Source organism: Triturus cristatus, chromosome 1_2 (genome assembly GCF_964204655.1).
Source record: "Triturus cristatus chromosome 1_2, aTriCri1.1, whole genome shotgun sequence".
Taxonomy (NCBI): domain Eukaryota; kingdom Metazoa; phylum Chordata; class Amphibia; order Caudata; family Salamandridae; genus Triturus; species Triturus cristatus.
The window spans coordinates 1,168,743,641-1,168,763,330 of record NC_140580.1 but is presented as its reverse complement, the minus strand read 5'-3'; positions in this window follow the sequence as shown (position 1 = coordinate 1,168,763,330).

The window sequence follows — 19,690 nt, the reverse complement described above, 5'->3', positions numbered from 1 at the left end:
TACTCACTCTCTACTACTCACTCTCTATTACTCACTCTCTACTACTCTATACTACTCACTCTCTACTCACTCTCTACTACTCTCTACTACTCATTCTCTACTACCCTCTACTCTCTACTACTCTCTACTACTCTCTACTCTCTACTACTCTCTACTCACTCTACTACTCTCTATGACTCACTCTATACTACTCACTCTATACTACTCACTACTACTCACTCTACACTACTCTCTACTACTCACTCTCTACTCACTCTCTACTACTCACTCTACTACTCTCTACTACTCACTCTCTACTACTCTACTACTCTCTACTCTCTACTACTCACTCTCTACTACTCTCTACTACTCTCTACTCACTCTCTACTCACTCTCTACTACTCACTCTCTACTACTCATTCTCCACTACTCTCTACTACTCACTCTCTACTACTCACTCTCTACTACTCTCTACTACTCACTCTCTACTACTCTCTACTACTCTACTCTCTACTCACTCTACTACTCTCTACTACTCACTCTCTACTACTCACTCTCTACTACTCTCTACTACTCACTCTCTACTACTCTACTCTCTACTACTCTCTACTCTCTACTAATCACTCTCTACTACTCACTCTCTATTCCTCTCTACTACTGTACTCTACTCATTTTCTACTACTCTCTACTACTCACTCTCTACTACTCACTCTCTACTACTCTACTCTCTACTCACTCTACTACTCTCTACTACTCACTCTCTACTACTCACTCTCTACTACTCTCTACTATTCTCTACTCACTCTCTACTACTCACTCTGCACTACTCTCTACTACTCACTCTCTACTACTCACTCTATACTACTCTCTACTACTCACTCTCTACTACTCTACTCTCTACTCATTCTCTACTACTCTCTACTACTCACTCTTTACTACTCACTATCTACTACTCTCTACTACACTCTACTCACTCTCTACTAATCACTCTCTACTACTCACTCTCTACTACTCTCTACTACTCTCTACTCACTCTCTACTTCTCACTCTCTACTACTCTCTACTAATCACTCTCTACTCCTCACTCTCTACTACTCTCTACTACTCACTCTCTACTACTCTTTAATACTCTCTACTCAATCTTTACTACTCTTTACTACTCTCTACTACTCACTCTCTACTACTCACTCTCTACTACTCTCTACTACTCACTCTACTCTCTACTACTCACTCTCTACTCTCTACCTCTCTCCCTCTTACCTCTGTCTACCTCTCGCGTTACCTCTCGCTCTACATCTCTCTCTGCCTCTCTCTCTACTACTCTCTACTCTCTACCTCTCTACCTCTACCTCTACGCGCACACATGTGCACATATATATATGTATATATATATGCATATGCATTTATATATATATTCACTGAAAAAACCATAGGTTTCACACACGTTATAGTTAGGAATTTAGCATTTAAAAAACCTTGCAAATTCACTTAAAAACCATAGGTTTCACACATGTTATAGTTAGCTGGGCATTTCACTCGTGAAAAACCAATGAAATTCCCCCGTTATAGTTAGTGCAGGCAACTATAACTCACGCGACCGCAATCCTCTGCTGATGACGTCAGATATTACATCACTGATGACATATGTGTCTTCATGAAAAATAAATATTTGTAATATATGTATAGCTAAAGATTAATGGAAGAAGACATGGGTAAATAAGTGTCTAAATACAGTGATGTAATATCTGACGTCATCAGCAGAGGATTGCGGTCGCGTGAGTTATAGTTGCCTGCACTAACTATAACGGGGGAATTTCATTGGTTTTTCACGAGTGAAATGCCCAGCTAACTATAACATGTGTGAAACCTATGGTTTTTTAAGTGAATTTGCAAGGTTTTTTAAATGCTAATTCCTAACTATAACGTGTGTGAAACCTATGGTTTTTTCAGTGAATTTGTACGGTTTTTTAAATGCTAAGTTATGTATTTATTTATTTATTTATTTTTTTAAGGTTTTTCACCGTGCGCGTACCGTGCGCGCACCGTGCGCGCGCTGTGGGCGCTCGGTGCGCATCACGCACCAAGCGCCCACGTTACGTAGTTCGCGGAATTTTTCCGTTTCTACCGTGCGCGTACGCTGCGCGCACTCCGCGATTTTTCATAAAAAATTTAAAATACATTTTTGCCCTTGGGGGTCCTTCTGGGACCCCCTGACCAAGGCTAGGGGGTCAGGAACTGTCCAGCCTGCCCCCTTTACACGTTATCCACCTTTGTTTTTCACCCCCTCAGACTGCGAGAGACAAAATGGCGGCCGACACTTCCTGGTTTCGACCGTTTCGAATGTTTACTAAGATCTAACAACCAATCAGAATCGCGCTCGCGCACGGCGGCGTGCGCGTACGGTAAGCTTACGGTACACGCTCGGAGCGCGCCTATAGATATATATATTGATTTAAATGCTATTTTCTCAGGAAATACTGAACAGATTTACACGAGACCTTCAAAAGGCACATCCCTGACCTGAGGGCTACCTCTCTGCCAAATTTCAAGTAATTCTGTTCAGCAGTTCGGGCTGTAGCTCGGACTAAAGGTCCTATGGAAAAATGCATGGGGAAAACGTGTTTTGGGACCCCCCCTTTTTCTCAGCCCCCGCTTGACGAATCCCCCCGAGACTTTCAGGGAAGGAGCGGAGCGGAGCGCCCCACCTATTTTGAGAATTTCGCGAGGATTCGTCAATCGGCGCCAAAGTTATTCAAAATAGAATGTTGCGGATTTCCTATGGAAACACGGTCCTAACTATAACTATCTACTGGCGACCGCCAGTAGATAATGTATGTGTATATATATATATACATACATGCATATATAAACATATATATACATCTGCATATCTATATAAATACAAATATAAATGCATGCATACATATACATATATGCATACATATGCATGTTATGTACATGCAAGTTTGAAAGACACTAATAAAAGCAAAGCTAAAAAGCCAACTAATTACAAACAGAATTGCTTTAACTTAAACGAGGGCGAGACCTATTGCATTTTCAATGCTCGTTTAAAAATTAGTTACCAGTCCTCCTCAAACAATACAAAATCCTCCCAGTCACTCTTACACACGGCATAAGCTTTTACCAGAAAACAAAAGGCAAAACAAATCTCTCTGTAGTGGCCCTCACTGCAAGTGCTCAGAGGCAAGTCTGCCTGAGCTTTACTCCACAGCGTCCAGGACCCCGGGGTCGGTACCAGGCGGATATGGGAGCAGACGAGGAGTCCATTCTTTCCTCATTCCTGGCTGCTTTTGGGATTGGCAGCCCTCAGCACTGCTGGCTGCGAGGAAAATATCCTGCCAGCACGACCTCGCCATAGTACAGAGCCTTGTGAGGGTTCGTGCAGGACCAGGCGCCAGAGGCACTTGCCCGCAATGCTGAGGAACGGCAGGCGTGGCAAGTAACAGGACCAGGCACCAGAGACACTTGTCCGCAGTGCTGAGGGACGGTGGGCGTGGCAAGTAACAGGACCAGGCACCAGAGACACTTGTCCGCAGTGCTGAGGGACGGGGGGCGTGGCAAGTAACAGGACCAGGACCAGAGACATTTGTCCGCAGTGCTGAGGGACAGCAGGCATGGCAATTAACAGGACCAGGCACCAGAGACACTTGTACGCAGTGCTGAGGGACGGTGGGCGTGGCAAGTAACAGGACCAGGCGCCAAAGACACTTGTCCGCAGTGCTGAGGGACGGGGGGCATGGCAAGTAACAGGACCAGGCACCAGAGACACTTGTCGGCAGTGCTGAGGGACGGGGGGAGTGGCAAGTAACAGGACCAGGCACCAGAGACACTTGTCCGCAGTGCTGAGGGATGGCGGGCGTGGCAAGTAACAGGACCAGGCACCAGAGACACTTGTCCGCAGTGCTGAGGGACGGTGGGCGTGGCAAGTAACAGGACCAGGCACCAGAGACACTTGTCCGCAGTGCTGAGGGACGGTGGGCGTGGCAACTAACAGGACCAGGCACCAGAGACACTTGTCCGCAGTGCTGAGGGACGGGGGGCATGGCAAGTAACAGGACCAGGCACCAGAGACACTTGTCGGCAGTGCTGAGGGACGGGGGGAGTGGCAAGTAACAGGACCAGGCACCAGAGACACTTGTCCGCAGTGCTGAGGGATGGCGGGCGTGGCAAGTAACAGGACCAGGCACCAGAGACACTTGTCCGCAGTGCTGAGGGACGGTGGGCGTGGCAAGTAACAGGACCAGGCACCAGAGACACTTGTCCGCAGTGCTGAGGGACGGTGGGCGTGGCAACTAACAGGACCAGGCACCAGAGACACTTGTCCGCAGTGCTGAGGGATGGCGGGCGTGGCAAGTAACAGGACCAGGCACCAGAGACACTTGTCCGCAGTGCTGAGGGACGGTGGGCGTGGCAACTCACAGGACCAGGCACCAGAGACACTTGTCCGCAGTGCTGAGGGACGGTGGGAGTGGCAAGTAACAGGACCAGGCACCAGAGACACTTGTCCGCAGTGCTGAGGGACGGTGGGCGTGGCAAGTAACAGGACCAGGCACCAGAGACACTTGTCCACAGTGCTGAGGGACGGGGGGCGTGGCAAGTAACAGGACCAGGACCAGAGACATTTGTCCGCAGTGCTGAGGGACAGCAGGCGTGGCAATTAACAGGACCAGGCACCAGAGACACTTGTACGCAGTGCTGAGGGACGGTGGGCGTGGCAAGTAACAGGACCAGGCGCCAAAGACACTTGTCCGCAGTGCTGAGGGACGGGGGGCATGGCAAGTAACAGGACCAGGCACCAGAGACACTTGTCGGCAGTGCTGAGGGACGGGGGGAGTGGCAAGTAACAGGACCAGGCACCAGAGACACTTGTCCGCAGTGCTGAGGGATGGCGGGCGTGGCAAGTAACAGGACCAGGCACCAGAGACATTTATCCGCAGTGATGAGTGATGGCGGGCGTGGCAAGTAACAGGACCAGGAGTCAGAGACACTTGTCCGCAGTGCTGAGGGACGGCGGGTGTGGCAAGTAACAGGACCAGGCGACAGAGACACTCGTCCGCAGTGATGAGGGATGGCGGGCTTGGCAAGTAACAGGACCAGGCGCCAAAGACACTTGTCCGCAGTGATGAGGGATGGCGGGCTTGGCAAGTAACAGGACCAGGCACCAGAGACACTTGTACGCAATGCTGAGGAACGGCAGGCGTGGCAAGTAACAGGACCAGGCGCCAGAGACACTTGTCGGCAGTGCTGAGGGACGGCGGGCGTGGCAAGTAACAGGACCAGGCGCCAGAGACACTTGCCCGCAGTGCTGAGGGACGGCAGGCGTGGCAAGTAACAGGACCAGGCGACAGAGACACTTGTCCGCAGTGCTGAGGGACGGTGGGCATGGCAAGTAACAGGACCAGGCACCAGAGACACTTGTCGGCAGTGCTGAGGGACGGGGGGCGTGGCAAGTAACAGGACCAGGCACCAGAGACACTTGTCCGCAGTGCTGAGGGATGGCAGGCGTGGCAAGTAACAGGACCAGGCACCAGAGACATTTGTCCGCAGTGCTGAGGGACGGCGGGTGTGTCAAGTAACAGGACGAGGCGACAGAGACACTCGTCCGCAGTGATGAGGGATGGCGGGCTTGGCAAGTAACAGGACCAGGCGCCAAAGACACTTGTCCGCAGTGCTGAGGGATGGTGGGCGTGGCAAGTAACAGGACCAGGCACCAGAGACACTCATCGGCAGTGATGAGGGATGGCGGGCATGGCAAGTAACAGGACCAGGCGCCAAAGACACTTGCCCGCAGTGCTGAGGGATGGCGGGCTTGGCAAGTAACAGGACCAGTTACCAGCGGCACTTGTCCGCAGTGCTGAGGGATGGCGGGCGTGGCAAGTAACAGGACCAGTTACCAGCGGCACTTGCCCGCAGTGCTGAGGGATGGCGGGCGTGGCAAGTAACAGGACCAGGCGCCAGAGGCACTTGCCCGCAGTGCTGAGGGATGGCAGGCGTGGCAAGTAACAGGACCAGGCGCCAGAGACACTTGTCCGCAGTGCTGAGGGATGGCAGGCGTGGCAAGTAACAGGACCAGGCACCAGAGACATTTGTCCGCAGTGATGAGTGATGGCGGGCGTGGCAAGTAACAGGACCAGGCGACAGAGACACTCGTCCGCAGTGATGAGGGATGGCGTGCGTGGCAAGTAACAGGACCAGGCACCAGAGACATTTGTCCGCAGTGATGAGTGATGGCGGGCGTGGCAAGTAACAGGACCAGGCGACAGAGACACTCGTCCGCAGTGATGAGTGATGGCGGGCGTGGCAAGTAACAGGACCAGGCGTCAGAGACATTTGTCCGCAGTGATGAGGGATGGTGTGCGTGGCAAGTGAAACAATGATGCTACCTGCCTACGTCTGCACGGGCCACTAGTAGGCACCCGGGATCATCCACATAAGGGGCTGTAGCAGAGACTCGGGCACTGCTGCTTGTGTTTATTTTGAGCAACTCAAAACTTCACAGCAAGGCTTATTACCAAATCCTCTGTATTTTGGAAGACTAGTTCGAGATGGCAGTCACGGTCTGCACTATAGCGGAGCCTAATGCTGTGTTAAGTCCGATTTTAGTGTTTATCAAACTACAGGAGCCAGTTTTCAGAGGGCCATGAGATGCTTGCACTCCTCCTCCCAGGCACAGGCCCTCACCCTACTGTCTGTAAGTTTTGGCCATGCATCGATTCTCATTGGCTGAAACCTTGATGTGCCTCGACATCGAGTTGAACTTGTTAAATGCCTTGGTGGAAGTCTTATTCAATTGCGCCCCGTACATAGTAGTTGGTGTATAAGTATGTAGTGAATAAAAGTAAAAGTAATGTGGCCATAGTGTTTTGAGAACAGAGCAGATCTCGCAGCTGAGCAGCACAGCATGCCTGGCATGAGAGCCTGCCTTTGGGTGGTCTCTAGGGTGCTATACATGCGTTAGTGTAACCCCTGATGCGTGGTACTTGGCAGGACTGCTCCCAGAGCCCCCAGGGTGGGTGCCAGCACTTTGGGTTGAAGGCATCGTGATCTTCCCTTCTCACTCGAAGTGTCTGTCCGCTTTGCACTGTTCCCACCAGGGCTCCCCGCCCGGGTCAGTACTTTGAGTGTGGGGATTCCTTCACTCCACCGCTGGGCTTAGCTCCCAAATGCCCTAGTTCTCAAAAACTAGTTTTGTAAGTAGAAGTGAGGGCAATGTGCTGTTTGTGCTGGTCCTTTAACCAAGAACAGGGAAGCCTCACGATGAATGTACCTGGCCCTTTAGGAGGCCTGAACCTCTACTCAGTGGGGGGCATGGCTAGCCAGCATCCGGTTGCCCTGCTGAGGTAAGCAGAATCCAGGAGCTCCTTGCGATAAGTACTTAGAGGGGGAATCTGGTTTGATGGGTATAAACGCAGATACTATTTTAGGCTGTTGACCTGACATCTCTGTGAGGTGATCGCCATGATACTCTGAGTCTCTGTGCCAGTACGCCGCCCGGCCCCCGGGATGTGGGCTGAATGGCTGTGTGCATTGCTCTAACGATGGGTGTGCTCTGAGATAACATGCGTGTACAGGTTGACTTAATGGATGCCTTATTCATAATTCTGCATTAAAAACATGTTTTAAAAAAAAAAAAAATAGAGGGGGAATCTGCTGGGCAGAGCACGAAGGCCCACACCGCTGCCCACTTCATGCCTCATCCCGCAAACGGACTGATTTCTTTGTGGGCAGCATGCTACTCGCCACGCCACTTCGCACACCAAGCAATCTAATAAAACGTGCTGACACCATTTTAATGAACAGATGGTGAGTCTTTATTTGACACCCACCGGAGAGCCACCACATCGCAGTCCTCACACAGCAGTAACTGCCTGAAGTGCTCCCCAGTGATCTAGTGATCAATCAATCAATCAATCATGACATTTGTAAAGCGCGCTACATACCCGTGAGGGTCTCAAGGCGCTGGGGGAAGGGTGGGGCTGCTACTGTTCGAAGAGCCAGGTCTTGAGAAGTCTCCTGAAGGCAATCAGGTCCTGCGTCTGTCGTAGGTCGGTGGGGAGAGTGTTCCAGGTCTTGGCGGCGAGGTGGAAGAAGGATCTGCCGCCGCCGGTGGATTTCCGGATGCGCGGGACTGTGGCGTGGTTGGCAGAGCGGAGGCTGCGGGTGGGAGTATAGAAGTTGAGTCGGTCGTTGAGGTTTTCTGGTCCGGCGTTATGTAGGGCTTTGTGCGCGTGGATGAGGAGTTTGAAGGTGATCCTCTTATTGATGGGGAGCCAGTGCAGGTCTCTCTGGTGGGGTGTGATGTGGCTGCGTTGGGGGATGTCGAGGATCAGTCGTGCTGAGGCATTCTGGATGCGTTGCAGCCATCTCACGAGCTAACATTCTTCTAGGTGCATCACACTTAAAGGGCAAGATACAACACAATCGTCACAGGCAGCGTGCTCCTGACCACGCTGCTGCCCTCCCTAAGAGCAATCTTCACGGGCAGTGCACTTCTGACTATGCCGCTACCAACTAGATGCCACAATCGTGCAGCACACTCTCCTCATGCTGCTGCCCATGACAAGGCCTCCACAAGCTTCACAGGCAGTGTGATCTCGACCACGTCGCTGCCTGGCTTCCCGCTGCACCAGGGCAGCACACTCCTTGCACGCCGCTGCTCGCCACTACCCCTCCCAATATTCACAGACAGCACTAGGCCTCACAGGCAGCGCATTCCTCCCACCCCGCTGCCCCACTTACAAGCCACTCTAAGCTCCCATCATGCTGTTGTCACACTGCAATCTTCATGGGCAGCGCGCTCCTGTCCATGCCGCTGCCCAACATACCCGCCGCACCAGAGGCATAGCAAGGTCAGGTGGTACCCGGTGGGGAAAATTTCTTGTCACCCACGGCTTGACAAAAGAGCAAAAACGTGTTTAAAACACATATTTTTGCCATTTTGTCACCCCCTCAGTGATGACACCCGGGGCGGTCTGCACCCACCGCACCCCCTTCCTACGGCACTGCGCCGCACACTGTCAGCAGGCTCGCCTCACTCTGCTGCGCACGTTCCCCACAGCCATCTTCCCTGGCAGCGCGAGCTAATGATCCTTCCTGACCTGGCATCGAACCAACGGCAATTCCCAACAAAGGCAAATCCAACAGTGAAGGCACATGCTTTCTTCGGGACCCCATGCCCCTATAGCCCAACGGTGCTCGCAGGGGGCCCCCGCCAATTGGTCCAGCTGCACCTCCCCAGCCCGCGTTCTTTCTTCTTGTTATGCCTGCTTTGGGGAGGTGTAAGCTTTTAGTGCTTCCCCAGGATTACGTGATTAAGTAAATCTGGGGCAGCGTCAAAACCCACGAGGGTTGCGTGGAAAAAGCCGCTGCAACGCCCATGGAGCACCTCCCTGGCGCAGAGTAAGATAACACAGCGTCTGTTTTCCTGGTTTTTGGATTTTTGACCCCAGCCTCACACTAATCTAGCATGTGAGCGAAGGCCTAGGTCTTTCTCTGCGTGCCGGACTCCGGAGTGGCACACCGACTGTGCTCTCTTTAGTGACAGCAGCCTCCTTTCCCTGTCATGGGTACTAGCATGTAGAGTGGAGGCAGCATTCCACGTTTCAATGATCATATAGTTGTGACCAGACCTTGCTATTAGGCGTGTGCAAAGTTTGCATAATTCGCTTTCACATTAATTTGTAAAATTGCTGCAAAATGACATGCAATTATGCGCATGTACGTGTAATTATGCAAAATGCGGATAAATCATTTTGCACTATATTTTAGTGTGAAATACCGTCATGTGTCAATCTTTTGACGCAAGGGCAGATTTCAAGCTAAAAAGGGACCAACAACAAAAGCACAGCGAACAAAAGCCCCTTCTGTCCTGTTGTTCCTGTGTGTTTTCGGGATATTTCTACCCCGAATGGCATATTTGTGGTAAATGTTTACAATAAATAGTTCGTAATTGCTCCAAGTGGTGCAATAGCATAATTTGGGGAATTTTGCGTAATAGGTGTAACACAAAATTCCCAACTTTATGCAAATTACACCACTGTAAATACATTTTCTCTCAGGCCTACTTTTTATCTGGCCCTCTCATGTAGCTACACCCAGATCCGTGCGCTAGCCTCCCGGGATGTGTGTCTGGGTGAATGTATGAGTGTAGCCCGTGTGATACATGCATCATGTCCTTTCAAGGGAACCAAAATGACGGAGGCCTGTAGGTTTCATTTTGGGACCTGCCTAACCTGTACATACGCACAAGATGGAGGTGACGTTATTTTCTCAGACATCTGACCCTGGTACTTTCCCAGACAGTGTAACTATATCACTGACATTCGTGAGTCTAGAGGGAGGAAACCTGGACACTGAAGTGGGGTAAGAGGCGACAGGCTTCCCTTAGGAAAGCAATGAGGTTCTTTTGCCGCAGAGAGCCCCCGACCGACCTTCCTCCGTACGGGTCTCCATTGCAGGGCGAGTGGAAACTTGAGAGATTACCAAGTCCATATCATCACTCCAACCTCAGCGATGAATTCTGAAATGACCCCATCTCAAATACTAGACATAGTAATCAAATTACGACAGAGAGTCAGTTAATCAGAAAGGAGTAAAATACCTTGCAAACTGAGTTAATGCAAGTCGAGAAAACATCAGGGGCCAGGTGTACAAACTTTAGGAATACCCATTTCCTAACTGCGAATAGGAAGTCGGTATTCCTAATGTATAAATGACTTTTATTCCGGAATAGTGATTCCTAGTAGGTCGCAAATCGACCTACCTCATGAATATTAATGAAGCAGGTTCCAATTTTCAACCGTTTAGGAATCGTAGCCATCACAGGGATGGTGGCCACCTGCGGTCTGCATACTGCCATGTCTGTGATTGCATTCAAAAACAAAGAAATGAAACTTAGAAGTTCCATTTTTTAAGAGCTGGCAGGGGTCCGTGGGACCACTGACAACTCTTAGAAAGTATTTTTTTACATTCTCAAAGGAGAAAGGGGCCTATGGGGGGCCTTCCTCTTTGCAAATGGGTTACCGCCACTCTTAAACTGATCGTAAAGTATCACTGGTTTGCAACCGTAATTCGATTGCAAAAGAGCGATATATACTATACAGATTAGGTATTAGAAACGGATGCCCAAAACACACTCCTTCCGAATACCGAATTTCAAATGCAAATTGCGATACAAGAACAAGTAACTGAATTGCATTTTGTACATTTGAAAAAGCATTTTTGTGGGCACGATTCTGCAAATCGGGCCATTTATGGCCGCAAAATGCTTTATACAGATGGCCCTAGGATCATTGTTGAAACCAGAACGCAGATGTCAGTCAGAGCCCATACATTCAAAATCTAAGACTACTAACCCATAGATCTCACTGCCCCAGTACGAGACTCACGTGCATTCATAGCCACTAGCGTCATCTGTAACACCCTTTGCACCTCCAGAGAGATATCCGGTGATCCCAAGAAGTTTGCTTTCTGCCTTAACCAGTGTCAATTGCGTTTTCTTTTTAAACCTATGACATTCTCTGATGCTCAAACTAAAGTGGCCTTTGGCTTTGTTAATGCTGGCAATTGGAGTATTCGATTTAAAGTATTTGGTGTAATTTTCCATTTTATCCCTTGTTGGTTCATCTTGCATGATGGATTTTTTTAACTGTATATAATAATATCTGATGTTTTGCTTGTATGGTCTTTTGACCGAATAAAGTTTGTTCTGAACTGAACTGAATATGATGGCTCTATCAGTCACAACCGTGGGCTTCAGTCACCAAACAGCGATCTATGAGGCACGCAGCAATCGGAACTCATTGGCACTGTTCTTGCTCCCTAATCAATACTAGGATAATGTAAAGTCAAACAGATCTTTTCATGGCACCGTCCAAAGTATACTCAAGAAATCGTATGCGTATGACAACAATGGAGAGCCAACGATTGCCTTAAACCCTTCAGGAACCTTTTTCTTGATCATAGGTATCTGCAAATACTGCACAAACATATGCTTCATGCTGAAATAATGAGAAAAATGATAGATTTGCATTTCGTATAATTATACACAATGTCGTGTCATTTTGCAGAACTTTTGCATGATTATGCGAAAGCAAATTAGACGAATTTCCCACATCACTAATTATGAACCTGTGAATAGCTGGGACTCTGGTCCTAGGAATAGTTAATATGATTTGAGAATCACACCGTTGCCGACCCTCCATCGATCAGTCAGTTGATATCCAGAGTAATCAATCTATACATTCAATTAATGTTGAGGCCTTTCTGATCAAAACATGTCACATGCAATTGAAAAAAAGATTGGTTTAGAGAAAAGGAAGATACAAGTGAGAAATATGAAGAAGGGCTGTGAGATTCACGTCGATGTACACATCTCATCACAAGTTACACAGAAGAAAGTACCCCTTCCCATCATGGCGGTTGTGGAAGCAGGGAGGTTGGCGCACTAGCTGACAGGGATTTAGGGCTAGTCACTTCCTGACTAGAGAGAGAAGTTGTTCTAGGGCAAGGACAGCACAGATACGATAATAAGGAGCGCCTGCGTGGGTTAATCCCTGGCAACAGTGATTGGTGTGTCATCCTTGTACTTTGTTACATTTGAACCTATTTTGCAACCTTATTTATTCTCCCTGGGTGGTGTCCACACTTAGGGTTCGGTATCTTCTCGCTTTTCTTCAAACCGAGGAATCGCCAGGAGCTGCTGCGGTTCCACCAGTAAGCGGTACTGGTTCAGCATCCTTCTGCATGGCTTCATGACTGTAAGACAGATGTGCATCCTGGAATAACTAAAACAAGAGCAGAAGCTAGAAGGCATTTTGGTGGTCAACATTGTCTGCAGATGTGGCACAATATGTACAGACATTCGCTCTTTGTACCCACGTCAGATGTTAACATACAACACCCAAGGATCTCTTAAGACCAGTACCTGTCCCTGCCCGACCATGGCACACAGGGCCTGGTTCACAAACTTCATCTTGTATGTAAATAGCAGTACAGTACTGCTACTTTATGTGCAATGAAATGCAATTCACAGACCTACGGGTGAAAATCTCCACTTCGGCCTCACCTATATCTAGCTGAAGATCCTCACACATGTAAGCTTACTATTTATTAGTAAATGTGGGAGGGACCTGGGGAGAGGATGGGAAATGGGGAATTCTTACTACTAAATCGCAGGGGTTTAGGGAGAGCCACAGAGGGGTTTAGGGATAGACAGACACCTATCCACAAAACAGTAAGCCCATTGCTATTCACAGATGGTACTTGAAAAGTTACTACATCCAAAAATGACCCAAAACAGTAGTAAATGTAATCCAGCTCAGACCGTCCTAGAGCAGGTCCCACACCATAGATGGCCAAATAGTGGTACTGCAACGCCCTCCCATAGAAAATAATGGAAGCAGGGATTTACAGTAGAACCCCATAGGAAATCATGAGAAAACAAATTAGTTTATTTCAACTTTTTAAAAATGTATATGAATGCCATTTAATGTCAAAAATTATATATAAATAAAAACTAAATATTATTTTATGATAAAATATTGAATAACCTTTAATTTAAAAACAGATGTAAATATATTTAAAAGAATAATTACATTTAAATTAATTCTGTACATAACTGTAATTTAAATTCATATATTTATAGTCACAAAATATTTTATTGAAAATTAAGTTAATACTGCTGTGACATGTTAAAAACATGGTATCCTATATTTAAAATAAAGATATAAAATTCATTTACATCAATACTTACCATAAAATATTTTTCACATTTCTTTTAAAATCTTTGGAAGCTTTGAAAATTTTTCTTATGCTTTACCATAGGGAGATCTCTGCCACAATGGTGGAACACTCCACCTACGTGTCAAAAGTAACAAGTAGTAACTGTACACTTGTCAATCTGGCTGAAATCCTTATTTCAGGTGGTGGAGACGCGTAAGTCTAAACTTTGTAGCAAATTTACACTTTGAAATGGAGAGTAGCTAAAAGTAGTAAATACACTACAAAGCGCAAAGATAGATTGACATGTGTAGATTTAAAATTTTCTTTGTGAATAAGTCTCACAGTATTCATGGACTCCCTTGTAGACTTACCCAGGAGTCAAAATGTACCTGTCTTACTTGTAATTGTGGCTTATTTGACTAAGATGGGACATTGTTTTTCCTTACCTGGCTTGCTGAGTCAGTAAAATTCTTTACACATAATATAGAGCATACCAGAAGTTTTGCTAAAAGACAGAGGTTCTTTATACATCTCAAAATCCTGGGCTGCATTATCTCAAGAACTAGACTTGGAAGTTCGTCTGACCACTAGCTATTATCCTCAGTCAGACGGGCAGAGAGAATGATTGAATCAATGTGTTGAATAGAATCTGAGATATCAAATATTATTGCAAGAAGAGGTTTGGAGAACCTACAACAGTAGGAAGCATTCTGCCACAGGAACATCACCCTTTAAGTGTATAGACATCAGCCTAGAATATTACTGCAAGATTTATGTTCATCAGCTTCAGAGAATTCAAAAGCTGGCACAGGAAACTTCAGAGAAAATCAAGGTTAGTTAAAAGTTTTATCCTGACAGAAAAAAACTATTCCCAACAGTAAAAGGTGATGCGTGGTTACTTGGAAAGAATTTACATGAAAAGCAGAGCTTTCATGTTACAACCTAAGTTTGGTGGTCAATTTATGATTTGACAAATTGTGAATCCAACAACTGTGCACTTGAAATTCACGCCATGTTCATGTATTCTTGCTAACTCCCTCTTTTTCAAAGATAAGTCTTGCTCCAAAATCTGTACCTGTTCAGGTGAAGCTGAAAATTAATATGAAATACACAAGATTTTATATGCCTGTATTGTTAGAAAACAATAACAATATTTAGTGATTGGAAGGTTTCCGAGGCAGCGAGGTCAAATTCACTCTATAAATCACGAAACGGAAACACTGTTACACCCCTCCAGAGATCTCCCACCCTGGAGATACCTATCATGTCCCATTTATCAGAGCCACATCCCTGGCCAAATGTGCCCAGTTTTCCTGAGTCCCGACCCATAGTGGTGTTGACTGGGTGATCCTACCCTCCCAGCCCATTGTTTCAAGAGTTGTGTGCCACAGTTTGACCGTAAGAGCCGTGGGTCCCATAAGGGTCATATATCTTGGGGGGGTGTACAAGGCTCATGTGTATTAATGTGGCCGTAACACATAACGGTCCATATTGTGATGTAGCATATTGTTGAAACCAACTTAAATATATAATTATCCATTCAGTGCTATTGCTACTGTGGTTTGCGTGTACTGACTTAAAGATTTCTTTCGACATACCTTGTAGTTTATGGAGCGGACAACTGAGTACTGCAGGTACTACTAGTGGCCGTATTGAGGTTCTTCTCAGCAAGCCAGTGGAGTGGGGTCTTTATTCAAATGTAGCACTCCTCTCACATGGGTGTGCGGATTCAGTGCTTCCTTTTTGTGCTGCGTGTCCTACAGTGGCCCCATGTGTGAGGATTCACTGTTCAACCTGTGGTTGATGGACAGGCGAGGAGGTGACCCCCTTCAAACTTCATGGGTGTGTGATTCTTTCAAGGAAGAACAGGTCAGTGGTGTGTGCAATGTTGGTGCCCCTGGGTTTGAGGCATCACATCAGCGGCACACACTTTACATGAAGGATGCGGCTGGAGTCAAAATGAACAACACTGCCCAGGGTGCCACAAGCCTCTCGGGAGACTCACATTGGTAGCGGACATCTTGGATTCATGGAATATAAGTTTCTCATGTTACAGAGCATCCTTTGCTGGGCAATCAAGATAGTCTGCTGCTGTAGCTGGATTTATGTGGCCAGAGTTGGAACCAAAATGCGAATCCAGAAGATACTGAATATTTTCCAGTATTCAGAGATGTTTTCTGAGATAACATTCACGATCAAGGATTTAGGCTTTAATATTTTCATATTATTTAGGGAGTCACCCTTCAATAGATTATGAACTCTTGCACCACCTACTCAATAAGTGGGGGCAGAAGAACCCTCACTTGTACAGACTGTTTCTGTAGGAGAGTAGGATCTGCTTCTTATAGTTACCCCCACTTTTTGCTGATGTTTCAAGAGTGTTTTTTGACTTTAGTCTGGCTGGGCCCCTGCTAACCAGGGCCCCAGCCTAGCTGCTTCCTCTCTAAAATGATTCCATGTACTTTAGGTACACTCCAGATTGGATTCTGGGGTATCCTTATAAGTCCCTAGTATATTGTGTACCCAGGGCATAGGTACCCCAGGGGCCTACCAGGGGCTGCAGCATGTATTGTGCCACCCCTGGAAAGACACAACAGGACTGCCACAGTAGCCTGTGTAAGGTGGTGCATGCACCCCTTACTGAGATATAGGTTCACTATATCTCTCCATATCTCTGCACATATAAACCTATCAGTCACCCCTATGGCAGGCCTTATCAATCCTGAAGGCAGGGTGCTGGGTTTTATGTGAGAGGATGCCCATGCATGAGCAGAGCCCCTCTGCAGCCTTCGGAACCTTTATTCCTGGGTTGCTTGTGATGCCACCAGACCATATACTCTTAAGTGCATTATAACCTCACGGTAAATGCTAACTTTGGAATGGCTGCATGGAAACATGTCGTGTTTGGTGTCAAACACCTTGGAATCATACTCCCACACCAGTAACTGGTGTGGGAGTATAATCCCACCCTTCTAGAGGAAGAATGACAGAACCGGTATACCCGCTACCAGCTTAACAGAGCCCTGGCATCACACAATAGATGTTGCCAGCCACAGACACGACTCTACCCTCCTGCTGCTGGACGAAACTCCGGCAGGGGAGGCCTGGACAATAGGTTTCATTTCACAGTGAGGTGTGAACACCTCCCAGACAGGCTTTAGTGTATTGGGGCTGGGTGGGTGCACTCCAAGAGTGCTTTGAAGTCTGCACTGGGGGCACATTTGGTGTCCCTGTGCATAGTCCAGCTCAAACCGGTTGCAGGGGCTACCAGTCTCTGCTCTGGTGCGAAACTGGACAAAGGAAATGGGTGTAGCCACCCCTCTTTCCTGACCCTCCCATAGGTGGGTCCCCAGAGTTTGTCCCACCCCCTCCTTGGGTATAAAGTAGGAACACCTGGCTACAGGACTTGAGATATTACCTGGACGAAACTCTGCTACAGAAACCAGTACTTCGACGATCTACATTGAACTAGATGACTGAAGAATCTCCCTTGGAGTAAAGGAGTTACTCCCCTGCTTTGCAGGCACCAATGACGCAACGATCTGCGTGCTCAGCAACTCTGAGGCCTGTATCCCTCGTGGAGACCGTGCAACCCGAAACCCTGGACACCGCGACCATTTGCAGAAGCATCAGCTTTGAGGTGACCTCTGAAACTGAGCTTTGGGTTACTGGTAGCCCTGACCCCGAGCAGCAATTCCACTGAAGATTGCAAGCTTACACTGCACGAGTGTTCCGTGCGCAGGCCCTTTGTGTTTTCTCTCGAGGTCCCTTTGCGATCCCTTGTCCATCGACTTGTGGGTCCCTCAGAAGGGTACTTTAACTTTCCACGGGCTTACCTGGTTGCTCCAGATGTGCCCTGACTCTCCATCGCTTGGGGAGTCCCCAGGACCTTGCTGGTCCGCACCAAAGCATTTTTACTCTTCCTGCGAGGGTTACTATTGCAAAGGCTTGTTGTGTTCAATCCGAGCACCGACACCGCAGCACTTGACATCCTTCGTGGGGCAGCTTTAATCCAGCTCCTGGTTGCCGTCGACGCCTCCTGGTCCTCGTGGCTGCAGAGTCAAGCTTCACCTCTTCGCACCTGAAACATCCGACACTGGTGGGCATTCGTCTATCGTGCCCCTGGTAACTGGCAAGTGACCAAGACTCTGTCCCCTCTGCTTTCAGGCTCTTCACATCATTGATCCAGGCTTGGATCACCCCGGACACTTCTCCTTTCCACGGCAGCAGCACTTTGCAGCACATCGCCATTGAAATCAACGACGATTCTCGACACCATTTGACACCTATGCACCCGGCTTCTCTGGGTGAGGTAACACGAGTACTCCGGTGATCCCGTGGGTGCTGGCCCTAGAACCCTCTAAGTCTAAAGGGGTTTGCTCAAAGTCCCCTCCTAAGTGTCCTTATTCTTTAAAATTCCAACCGCGTCTTTCCTATTGAATTGTACGGCGCTCGCGGCTGTGTTCTCACACTGCACACGTCCCCTGTGGGTCCCCTGTGTCACTGCCTTGAGTGGTTCCTTGGGGTCCCAGCGATTCTACGTGCTCTAGGCACTGTGTCTAGTCAAGTCGTGGTTCTTATACCACTTTCTTACTATATGGTTTGGTCCACCCTGGGGCCCATTGTATAGTGTGCTATTCACTGTCGTTTTAGAAGTGTAATATTGTGTGCCTTGCTCTCTAATCTCATAAAGAGGTTAGTAGAGTGTTTAGAAATAAATACATATATTTTATATATACCTTGTGTGGTTCTCCTTTCATTTAGTTATTCAGGAGGTTATAATCTGGTAAACCAAGCTGCTTTACATTCCTTCAAGACTTAGCCTGAAGGCTGCTCTCCATAGTTACCACTAGGATAGCTTCCAATAAAGTTTGTCTTAAACCTACTCATCTATAAGGGTTGTTTGGACTGGTGCAAGGTGCCCACTTTAATTAGTGGGCAGCATATACCAGGCCAACTTTTCACAGTTTCTACTTTTTTATGGTGTTAAAGTACTGATTGTGGTGGAGAAGGAATTGCTTATTGCCAAGAAGGAAGGTGCATCACTGATATGGATTCATTATGTTACAGCTAATGAACTTGTAATATTTAGGGGGAACAACCTTTACAACGCAACTTTTACAACGCACTACCATTACAACACATTTTTTACAACGCATAATCCATTACAACGCATGATATTACAACGCATGACACTACAACGCATTTTTAAAAACTACCATTACAACGCATTCCATTACAACGCATACTACCATTACAACGCATACCATTACAACGCATAATATTACACTATACTATCCAACACTTACCCTACTGATGCACCCCCTGGAGTTAGAATAGTAATTTTTACCCCTATACTATCCAACACTTACCCTACTGATGCACCCCCTGGAGTTAGAATAGTAATTTTTACCCCTATACTATCCAACACTTACCCTACTGATGCACCCCCTGGAGTTAGAATAGTAATTTTTACCCCTATACTATCCAACACTTACCCTACTGATGCACCCCCTGGAGTTAGAATAGTAATTTTTACCCCTATACTATCCAACACTTACCCTACTGATGCACCCCCTGGAGTTAGAATAGTAATTTTTACCCCTATACTATCCAACACTTACCCTACTGATGCACCCCCTGGAGTTAGAATAGTAATTTTTACCCCTATACTATCCAACACTTTCCCTACTGATGCACCCCCTGGAGTTAGAATAGTAATTTTTACCCCTATACTATCCAACACTTACCCTACTGATGCACCCCCTGGAGTTAGAATAGTAATTTTTACCCCTATACTATCCAACACTTTCCCTACTGTTGCACCCCCTGGAGTTAGAATAGTAATTTTTACCCCTACACTATCCAACACTTACCCTACTGTTGCACCCCCTGGAGTTAGAATAGTAATTTTTACCCCTACACTATCCAACACTTACCCTACTGTTGCACCCCCTGGAGTTAGAAT